A 12,216-nucleotide genomic window follows, 5' to 3' on the forward strand; every position below is an offset into this window, starting at 1 on the left:
AGTGATGGAACCACAGAATGCCTCCAACACTCCACCACCACAATGCTGCAAAGGACATAGTCTTACATATCCCCTATCATTCACTGTGAGGATTTTCTTTACACTGTGATATGTAAATGTAGAGAAAAGTTTCTTGATTTCCTCAAGCAAATCTACTGGGACTGAGAAAACACTGAATATATAAATTAATTTGTGGATGGTTGATGTTTTATGATATTAAAACATCTCATCTAAGAGCATGCAAATTCTCCAACCAACAACAAGAAATTTTTCTCTAAAATATTTTTAAAGGGGAGTATTTTGATTAACGTTGCAATTGTTTAATACTAATTGTCTATTTGAGTTCCATGTTTTTCTTGATCCAATTTTTGGTTGTTTTTATTTTTGGAGGAATTGATTCATGTTATTCAGTTTTCAGATTTGTTGGTGAATAGTAATTTTCATAGTATTTTGCTATTCTTTTAATCTTTGCTGTCTCAGTGATTTTCTATTTTCATTCTGTATTTTGTTTACTTACATCTTTTTTCTTTTTACCTCTTTCTCTTTTTTCTCTCTTAATCAGATTTTCCAGCCATCTTATTAATCTTTTTTAAAATATAATTTGAAATTATGAATACTTTCTACTGACTATTTCATCTTTTCTGCCCTCTTATCTTTATTTTCCACGTTCTTCTTTCTTTGAGTTCACTTTCTTCTTCTATTTCCAACTTCTTGAGTCGAATATGGAGCTCATTAATCTTTTCTCGCTTCTGATAAAAGTGTTTGAAGCTATCAAAATTATTCCTTTTACAGTTTTATCTGTTTCCCACAAATCCTGACTTTATATATTTTTTGGAAGTCAATTATGTATCTATGTCTATATCTATCTAATTATGTGTCTATTATTTTTCATTATCAAGTTATAAATATCTATACATTTCGTTTATAATTTTCTAGGTTTGCCAAAGATTATTTAGAAATAGTAATTTCATTTTCAAAATATATGAGTTTTTCTTTGCTGTTATTTTTTATTTGTTCAAATTTCACTATGTTTTGGCGGCAGAAAAAAAGCCTATGAAATACTGATACTTAAGAATTTATTTATTCTTCCTTTATGATCTCATGTATGACCTAGTTTTAAAAACATTTTATGTATTCTGGAAAAGAATGTATATTTAATGTTTGTTAAGTCAAGGAGAATAGGTGGGTAGGTAGTTAGAGATAGACATAATAGCTCAAGGTTTTTCATTGTATTCCTCAAATTTTCAGGATCTGTATTTTTGGTCTACTTGCTCTATATGTTTTTGAGCAAAGTATTCTAAAAATGAACAACTATAATTGGTGATTTATCTCTTCCTTCATGCTGTTTACTTTGTTGTTTCCTTGATATATTTGGAATCCATATTGTTAAACAGGCATATGACTATGATAGATATATTATTCTGCTGTATTGTGTCTTTTTTTTTTTTTTTTTTTTTTTTTTTGAGACGGAGTTTCTCTCTTTCGCCCAGGCCAGACTGCAGTGGCACTATCTCGGCTCACGGCAAGCTCCGCCTCCCGATTTCACGCCATTCTCCTGCTTCAGCCTCCCTAGTAGCTGGGACTACAGGCGCCCGCCTCGGCGCCCGGATAAATTTTTTGTATTTTTTTTAGTTGAGACGGGGTTTCACCGTGTTAGCCAGGATGGTCTCGATCTCCTGACCTCGTGATCCGCCCACCTCGGTCTCCCAAAGTGCTGGGATTACAGGCGTGAGCCACTGTGCCCAGCGTATTGTGTCTTTTATAAGAAAAATATTGTTATGATATCTTTTTACATGAAAATCTATTTTTGTCAGATATTGATACTGTTTCCCCAGCTTTCTTTTAAGTTTATATTTTCCTGGCATGTTTCTCTCCATTCTTTCATTTTCATCATGTTTAGATGTTTTTAAATGGATCCCTAGAAAAAAGCGTATTAATGGATTCTATTTCTGAGTCTAGTCTGAAAGCCTAAATTACTACATCTTATTTTTCGTCGGTATCAGGCAAATTTTCTGATGAGTTTTATTTTTAAACTCTTAGGGAGAAATAAATCACAACCCTGACATCTGGAAGGGGAAGTGGTACAAAAGCAAAAGGTTGGACAATCTGTACATGTTTTCATCACTTTAGTGGGGATTTTTTTTTTCTTTCTGGTAATTATTCCACCAGTACCATTATTCAGTCTGAGATGTTGCTGCCAATTTCTAGTAATAAAGAGCATGAAATAGTCATCCTAAGATAAAAAAAAAAGATAATCAAAAGCAGAAAGTTAAAAAGATTTATCTTAATTCATTTTCTCATCAAAATATTCAGTAGCAATTTTCAGACACTCACCATCCAAACACAAACTAATTTAGGGTAGTCATAAATCTCCTCGGTGGCTTCCCACACTGTTGTTAATTCTTAGATTCCATGTTTCTTTCTTGCTTTTATAATCCTTCCAGGACTGACTGTATGAGAGAGAACCAAGAATCATGCTTGTTCACATTTTGGCAGACTCTAATGATTCATTTTAACTGTCTTAGACAGAAAACTAGGTCAATAGATCTTGGTGTTTTCTAGAATCTGGCGTTGCGTAGGTATTGGCTGTAGGAAATTGCTAATTCCATAGCATTGACTGTATATTGTTATACAACTATTTGTCTTGTATCTGCCTTTCTTCTAGCCTGGTGCCATTGTTTTTATCATGTCTATTGTGGCTACCATAATTTTATCAGATACTGTGTGCAACATAAAGTGCTTGACTCAGCAGTTTGTCATAGAAGATAAATCAATACAGGCTGTTTAAATGCTTCAAATCTTTTGAGTTAGTTTATATAATTCAAATATTGCAATTTAATGTTTTTACTAAACTTAATATGGCTACAAAAAAGAAATGTACAATAGAGAGGCCTTTAAGTTAAGTGACTTAAGAGAAATTATCTAGAAACAGTGAAATATTTTGTTTGCAGTAAAAAAGAAAGGGTATAGCAGTGGAGAAAAGAAAATAACCATGACAAGGGAAAAATAATGAAAGTTGTTTTTACTCATGAAAGCTGGGAAAGTATATATGAGCTACATGTTTTTGAAGAATAGGAAAAAACATTCAGTGAATATTGTATAGCCCTAAATATAGAAATAAAATTGAAGAACCACCTCCTCTTCTGCCATTCTAAAGAGGAAAAAACGTTCATAAGGCCGGAACTTGGCAGAGTGTAGATAGTAAAGAAATAGGAATTGCCAACCACAAATATCAGTCACTGAATTAATGTTGAATTTTGAATTGTGTTTATTACATATGCTAATATACTTCTGTGACATTAATGATACAGAAGTATGTGTGCAAAAATCACTAGGTCGAAAGTTATAGACATTGTAATAGATTGTTTCAAATAGTCCCAAATAAATCATACCCTTATAGTTCCTTCTCACACTGATTCTGGGCTGGCCTTATGACTCGTGCGGGCCAATAGAATACTTCCTTGGCCAGAAGTAACATTGTATAAATTACGGGCTTAAATCTTGAAAGGACTTTCAGCTCTTATTTTCATCCTCATGCTGTCTGAGACTCTGCATCAGGGAGCCTGGGCAAGCCTCTTGAGGATAAGATAGAATTCTTGAAGATGAAATACTAGGAGGAGAAAGAGAAGTCCACCCAACCCCTATTTATTCTAGCCTTCCCAGCTAAGGCACTGGACATGTGAGTGAGGCCATCTTGGACCCTCCAGCCCAGTCAAGACACCAGCTGATTGCCAACTCAAGAGTGAGCCCAGTTGACACCAGGAGGAAGCAGAGACAAGCAGTATGGCTGAGCCCAGTCTTGATCACAGGAACAAACAAATATTCTTGATGTTGAGTTTTGTTTGTATGTTTGCTTTACAGGTTTATTGAGGTATAATGGACATAAGATACATTTCTCCCAGGTCAAATATATAATTTGTATTTTAACATGAGGACACAATCATGAAATCATTACCACAATTAAAATAATAAGCATATCCATCGCCCATAAAAGTTTCGTTATGCCCCTTTGTAATCTTTTTTTCTTGCCCCTCCCCACATCATACCCTATCCTAGGTAAACCACTGATCTGTTTTCTGCTACATTTAACATTTTCTATAGTTTTATATAAGTGAAATCATACAGTATGATACATTTAACATTTTCTAAAGTTTTATGTAAGTGAAATCATACAGTATGTGTTTGGCCTGACTTTTTCTTTTTATTTTACTTTATGCTCTGGGGTACATGTGCAGAATGTGCGGGTTTGTTACATAGGTATACACGTGCCATGGTGGTTTGCTGCACCCAACAGCCAGTCATCTACCTTAGGTATTTCTCCTAATGCTATCTCTCCCCTATTCCCCTCACCCCCCAACAGGCCTTGGTGTGTGTTGTTCCCCTCCCTGTGTCCATGTGTTCTCATTGTTCAACTCCCACTTATGAGTGAGAACAAACAGTGTTTGGTTTTCTGTTCTTGTGTTAGTTTGCTGAGCATGGTGGTTTCCAGCTTCATCCATGTCCCTGCAAAGGACATGAACTCATTATTTTTTATGGCTGCATAGTATTCCATGGTGTATATGTGCCACATTTTCTTTATCCAGTCTATCATTGATGCATTGATGGGCATTTGGGTTGGTTCCAAGTCTTTGCTATTGTGAACAGTGCTGCAATAAACATACCTGTTCCTGTGGCTTTATAGTAGAATGATTTATAATCCTTTGGGTATATACCCAGTAATGGGATTGCTGGGTCAAATGGTGTTTCTGGTTCTAGATCCTTGAGGAATCGCCATACTGTCTTCCACAATGGTTGAACTAATTTACACTCCCACTAACAGTGTAAAAGTGTTCCTATTTCTCCACATCCAGCATCTGTTGTTTCCTGACTTGAATATGAATAGACACTTCTCAAAAGAAGATATTTATGCAGCCAACAAACATATGAAAAAAAAGCTCATAATCACTGATCATTAGAGGCTCTTTTCACTGAGATTAATCATTTTTACACTTGTCCATATTGGGTATATCAGTAGATTACTTCTTTGTATTACTGACTAGCATTCTGTAATATGGACATACCACAATTTATTTATGCATTTACCTGTTAATGGACACTTGTATTGTTTACAATTTTTGACTATTACAATTAAAGCTATTCTGAACATTCATGTACAACTTTTGTATAGACATGTGTTTCATTTCTGTTAAATAAATACCTGACAATAAAATGTCTGGATTATGTGCTAGATATATGTTTGACTTGAACATTTTAAGAACTGCCAAACTGTTTTTAAGAGAGGCTGTGCCATTTTACATTCCCACCAATCATGTGTAAGAATTCCAGTTGTCCTATATCCTTGCCAACTACTGAGAGTCAGTCTTTTTAATTTTCCATATTCTAATATGTGTGTAGTAGTGTCTCACTATGGCTTTAATTATCAATACCATAATGACTAATAATATAATTATTTAACCTGGGTTGTTAATTTCCTTATCATCGAGTTTTGGGGATTCTTTATACCATTTGTGAATATTTTCTTCCATTGTGTGATTTGTCTTTTTCATTTTTTTAACAATGTCATTCAAAGAGTTCTACATTTGGGTAGAGTTCAATCTATCATTTCTTTTCTTTTATAGTTTATGCTCTTACAGTTGAATCTTTAAAAAATAGCCTAACCCAAGGTTGCAAATATTTTTCTTTTGTTTGCTTCTAAAAACTTTATTTTAAAAAAAAATTTTGTGTTTAGGTTGTTTGCTCATTTTGAATACATTTGTATTAGTAATAAGATATTAAGAATCAAGGTTCTTATTTTTACATATGGCTAACCAATTGTACCAGCACAATTTTTGAGAAAGCTTATCCTTTCCCCATTCAATTGCATTGTCACCTTTCTCAAAAATCAATTAGGCATGTATGTGTGAGCCTATTTATTAACCAATTGATTTATTTTACCATCTTTGTGCCAATAGTACACTGTCTTTATTAGTTTCCTTATGATAAATCTCAAAATTAGGTTTTAAGCCTCCAAATTTATTTTTTAAGGTCCTTATGGATTTTATACATTAAATTTATTTCTGTAAGAATTTTTAATCAGAATGTTGATTTCTATAAAAATAAAAGAAGTTCATATTTTTAGAAGGTGGCTGGAGATCACATTTAACCTATAGATTCAAAGGGAGAATTGATATCTTAATAATATTGAGCTTTCCAATCCTGAACAAGAATTTATGTACTTGTTTTGTCTTAAACTTTTGCAATGAACTGAATATTTGTGTTACTTCAAAATCCATATATTGAAGTCCTAATCCTCAATATAATGGTATCTGGAAGTAGGATCAGGCCTTCGGGAGGTCATTAGGTTTAGAAGAGGTCGTGAAGGCAGAGCCATCATGATGGATTAATGACCTTATAAGAAAAGGAACAGACCAGAGCCCTCTTTCTCTTCCCAGTGTGACAATACAGCAAGAATGTGGCTCTCTGCAAATCACAGAGGGTCAGCAAACCAGGAATCAAATCAGCTAGCATCTTGATCTTGGACTTCACAGCCTCCAAAACTGTAATAAATAGCTGCCTTGTCTATGATATTTGTTATAGTAGCCTGAACTGACTAAGGCATCTCTCTCTCTCTCATTAATGTTTTATGGTTTTCAATTTACAGGTCTTGCATATTTTTTGACAAGTTTATCATTAATGATTTCATAATTTGATGCTATTTTAAATAGTACTTAAAATTTTAATTTCAGATTACTTATTGTAGCATATAGAGAAATATTTTTAGAATATATTAACCTTGCATTATGCAACCTTGCTAATCTCACTACTATTTTATAGATTCATTAGTATTTTCTACATAAACAGATTATATATAAATATAGTTTTACTTCATCATTTCCAATATGGATGCTTTAACATATTTTTATTGCCTTATGGCCCCAAATAAAATCTCTAGTATGATGTTGAATAGAAATAGTAATAGACATTTTTGTTTTGTTCCTGGTAAAGTTTTCAGTATTTCCTCATTAAAGTTGAGAAAGTTTCTCAGATTTGTTGTTTGTGGAAAGAGAGCCCTGTCAAATGTGTTTTCTGTCTCAAATGAGATGATTGTATTTTGAGGGGTATTGAGGTTTGTGAACACAGTGAATGAATTACAGTGATTAATTATTAAATAGTAAATAAAATTTGTAGTCCTGTGATAAGTCCCACCCAATCATCATGTTTTATCCTTTTTATAAACCATTTTGATAGAGTTTGTAAAATATTAAGACCTTTAGCATCTGTTTTTGTGAGGTGTGTGGGTCCATGGCTTTCTTTCATTGTAATGTCTTTTTTCGATATCAGAAAAATGCTGACCTCATGGAATGAGCTATGAAGTATTCTCCCTTCATAAATTTTCTGGAACAATTGGTATAGAGTTGGTATTATTTCTTCCTTAAATATTTGGTAGAATTAATAAATGAAGCCATCTAGACTTTTAGTTTCCTTTGGGATAAAGTTTTTAAAATACAAAGTCAATATCTAAATATAGGGTCATTTAGCTTAACTAATCCTGATAAGCTTTGATAGTGCATGTCTATCAATGAATTTCATCTAAGTAGTCAAATTTATTGTCATTAAGTTGTTTATAATGTTACCTTATTACTATTTAAACATCTATAAGATCTATAGTTATGTCACCTCTGACATTCCTGATATTGATTTTTACTTTATTTCTGGCTTTTCTGGCTGGACATTTATCAACTTAGTTGATGCTCTCAAAGGACCAGCCTTTTGTTTCATTGATTTTCTCTACTGTTTTCCTGCACTCTATTTTATTGATTTGCCCTATTTATTATTTGCTGTCATACTTACTTTGGATTTATTTTTATCTCCTTTTTCTGTTATTTTTAAGATGAAAGCTGAAGTCATTGATTTCAAATCTTCCTTCTTTTCTAATATAAGCATTTAATTCTACAAATGTCTCTTTAAGAAGTGCTTTATCTGCATCCTACAAATTATTATATATTGTGTTTTCATATTCATGTAGATTACTTTCTAATTTCTATTCCAATTTCTTCTTTGACTCATGGATTATTTTTAAGTGTCTTCTTTCATTTCCAAATATTTAGAAATTCTCTATATAGCTTTTAAATTGATATTTACTTTAATTTCATTGTTGTTTTAAGCCACCAAGTTTTTGGTGTTTTGTGTAGCAATTAGATAATTGATAAAGAAATTGTCAGAAATATCTGAGTAAAGTGAGATACTGTATCAATCTGGGTTTTGCAAAGAAGATAGGAAGACATTTAATACAAGAAATTACATGCATACAAAAGCATTAGAAAGACTAGGAAAACAAAGGTCAGAAAAGGCATCACTAACTTCCAGGAAATCTGGAAGTGGCAGGCAATGGCAAAGGAAATTGTAAGAGTTTCAGAACACCACTGCAGACATGTCAGCTGCTTGCAGCACTGAAGCAAGTGATTCACAAAACATGTGAAGGCACTGGAAAAACATCAGGTCTGTCTTTTGCCTGTACATTGGCTTACTGCTGCCAGAGCAAAATGGCTTTGATTCTATTTCACCTTCCAAATATTGTGTGGTACCTTTCAGTGGTAGAATCTAAAAAGAAAATAAATTCTTCGAAAAGTATCTTCCAGGCTTTCTGGATTATGCAGAGACAAGAGGATAAGATAATTATTAAGCCCCGTTGGCTAAATCCTAAAGCAAGATAAAGATTTGCTATCTCTTGTCTTGTCAGAAATTTTCCTCCTGAGCCATTGTAGGGTGGTGTCCATCTCTGCTGAGAATGACCAGACCACACCTGACAGAACATTTACAAACCACAGTGTTGTCTTCTCATGTCCCCCAGAGTACATCAGAGCATGTGTCCCAGTCGAATTCCCTTCCTGGTGAATGTATATGCAAACCACATGCTGTGCAAAGACATATAGCATTCCGCATTTCAGAGAACAATAATACAATTAATGATAAGGCACTTCCATACATATCACCTGCTTAGATTCTTGTAATACTTCTCAGGTTTGGTTAAAAAAAAAAGCATTATTACTACAAATTTGGAAACAGAGACTCAAAGAGATTAAGTAACATTCTAAAAGTCATGTGGCTAAAGATCATCAGGAGGACAGGTAGATATCAGATCTAATGCTAATCCAGTGCACATGTTATTTTCAACTTTCTGATTGCTTATGTAAGAGAGTAGGATAAATAATAAAAGGTCAACTTCGAGTGTTACATAATTTCATGATTTCCAGCAATAAGGCATCTGAATGATGCTACTGAATGGGTGGTAATTGCCAGTAAGAATGAATTGTGTTATTAGGTTACATGGGAGCTGTTCCCATAACCGATATCAGATAATTTAACTATTAAATATTGTTTATACAAATATTAGCCAGGCATTGTGGCTCGCGCCTGTACTCCCAGCTACATGGGAGGCTGAGGCACAAGAATTGCTTGAAACTGGGAGGTGGAGATCGCACCACTGCACTCCCACCTGGGTGATGGAGTGAGACACTGTCTCAAAAAAAAAAAAAAAAAAAAAGATTTGTATCTTTTTATTTTTTTACAGTGATATATCAGAAATATTCTGCCACTCCCATAGTAGGTAATAACTTAGGCAGCACATTGATTTCAATGAAATTTTAACTACTTCTTCTCATCTTCACAATATTAGTATTGAGTTATATGTCTCCCATTGATAAAACGTACGATTCTATTACTTTTTTTTGAAGATTTAAAATGTTGGCAGATTATAGCTTTCAGTGTATTTTTCCTTAGAGATGACTAACATAGCTGATTACTCTCTAAAAATAAAGTGAATTCAAGTCATACTTTACAGCTGATAAAGTAAAAAGAAAAAAGTAATCAAGTGAAGCACTCTGAATTTAAGAGCAGTTTTAAGGCAGTTCTGGTAATTCTGGGAGCTAAATTTATTTCTGAAATTGTTAGCTTAAAAAAGTCTTTACTTAGCCCAGGTTATCTAGAAAAGAATATCATTATAGGATTAAGAGTTAGGTTAAACACTCCCTATTGAAGGATTTTTTCTTATGGTAACAAATACTATGTTGTATTCTAAATGAAAAATAAAATGTGATGCCTTTGATAACTGACTTGGTATCTGAAAATGAGTTTTAAATTAAATAATACAAGATAAGCAGAATGATAATCTATAATAATTAGATTCTTTTATAGAAACACACATTTTAAAGATTTCGCTATTAAAAATGGCCTCACGTGTTAAGGCATAAAAAGATTAGCTTTATAAGACAAAAATATCAAATTTTTCAACCAATTCTTTTTAGAAATCTAACATGGAAATAATTATAAATAGTTATTCAGACTTTTTATTCTTATTCTCTGTGCAGTTTGATTTGTGGCACATGCCACTTTTGGCAAAGTTTTTGGTCCTGAACCTTGGATTTGGGCCCTTAAATTTGTAATGACAGATAATGATCAAGTTAGTGTGCATAAATCTAGGTTTAGAGATGATGCCAGCTCCTGTCATTATAAGAATTTCTACAAATTCTCAAGATATATGTAATTGAATTTATTAATAGCTTCAAGCTGAAGTTGAGCTGACCTTCCAGGAGCCACCTCTTCTTTGTAAAAGATACAAGACCAAGTTCCTATGACTTTTTAACTACAAAGATCTGCTTTTCATTTATAATTTAAAGGCATTGTTCTTTAAGTATTTTTAAGAGTTCTTAACCTCAGTCAATGCTACAAAATATCTGTGTTATGGTAAGAATAATGAGATTTTATAGGGGATTTTTCTCAGAGAATTTGCTTATAATACTGTGGAATAAAAAGGAATTTTTCAGAGTTTTTTCTCTGCTTCCTTCATTTGTTTGATTTTTAGTTTTCTAAAAGAAAGTACTTTGATTGCCCAAGACAATTACATACAGACACTCATATACAAAATATTGCACAGTTTCAAGGATTCATAGACCTCCCTTGAAAGTTAAGATTGGCCTGTGGATTCCAGGTAATGACTCTACTACAGGTACTTCCAAATATACTGCTACCTATCAGAGCTGAACACAGGAACATTTTCGGTTTCCCAGAAATTTAACTTTTTATATTTATCCTTTTTTTTCCCTTGCCATATTTTTCTCAATACTAATTTGGGTTATGGCACTGTGTATGTGAACAATATCCTAAATCCTTCTTAAAATAATTTTCTTGAATTTCATTTTAAATTAGGAGTTGCTTTGGTACATTTAAGGAAAATAAGTCAATTGATTAATTTTTTTGAAGTAGCAAATGTAGTGGTGGCATGTAGCAGTAGAAAATATATAGGTTTTAGCATAAATCAGATCTGATTTCAAATACTGTCTCTGTTACTTTCAAACATCTTTAGAAAATGTAGTAATCTCCGAAGTCAGTTTCTTAACCTCTAAGTTGTGAAAATGACTTTACTAAATGTCTCTTATTTGCCATATATCATGCTAAGTTATTTGTATAAGATATGCATTGTCTAGTTCCTTTGAAAATCTATGAAAAGTTATTATTTACATCTTGCAGCTGTGAATATTGAAGCTCAGAATCATTAGTAAGCTTGCCCAGGATTAATACAGCTAATACATGGTAGAGTAGAGATGGAAATCCAGGTCCAATTTAACTACAAAACTTCAAAATATACTGACTTGTGAATATTAAGCATGTGAAAATCCAACTAGGGTAATAGAATATATTAAAAATAATGAGCAAAACCCATAGCTAAGCAATTTAAGTCGTAAGTTCATAGAATCTCTGCTTTTAAGGTCAACCCTTTCTGATACTATTGCTACCACCACACTGCATTGATATAAGATGAAGATTAAGAGACAAACATTGTAGAAAATGTTATGAAAAAGGAAAACACACACACACACACACACCCCACATTCCATCTGCCTATCTCCCTTTTTGGTAGGTGGCATGCTTTTCTTCTGAAAACCAATGTAGGAAGCCCAAGGAGAATGGCTTATAAGTGTGGAGTGCCTGTTAAATGAAGGAACTAAATTTGTTTCTTGGTCGGATGTCTATTTAGCCATCAGACTTCCTGCTCTCTGTGCTACCAAAGCTTTGGTAAAGAAAATTAGAGATAGAGGTTTTGTTATGATTTTCAGGCTGAGAGAAGAAAGAGATAAAGACAGTACCATCTCAATGTTTGTTCCTGCAGCATCTGGTCTGGGACCTCACCAAAAGGCTGGATAATGGGCAGAGCCATGGTTTTACAGGGGACCATAGGAG

The sequence above is a fragment of the Nomascus leucogenys genome, chromosome 18, assembly GCF_006542625.1.
Source record: "Nomascus leucogenys isolate Asia chromosome 18, Asia_NLE_v1, whole genome shotgun sequence".
NCBI classification, from domain to species: domain Eukaryota; kingdom Metazoa; phylum Chordata; class Mammalia; order Primates; family Hylobatidae; genus Nomascus; species Nomascus leucogenys.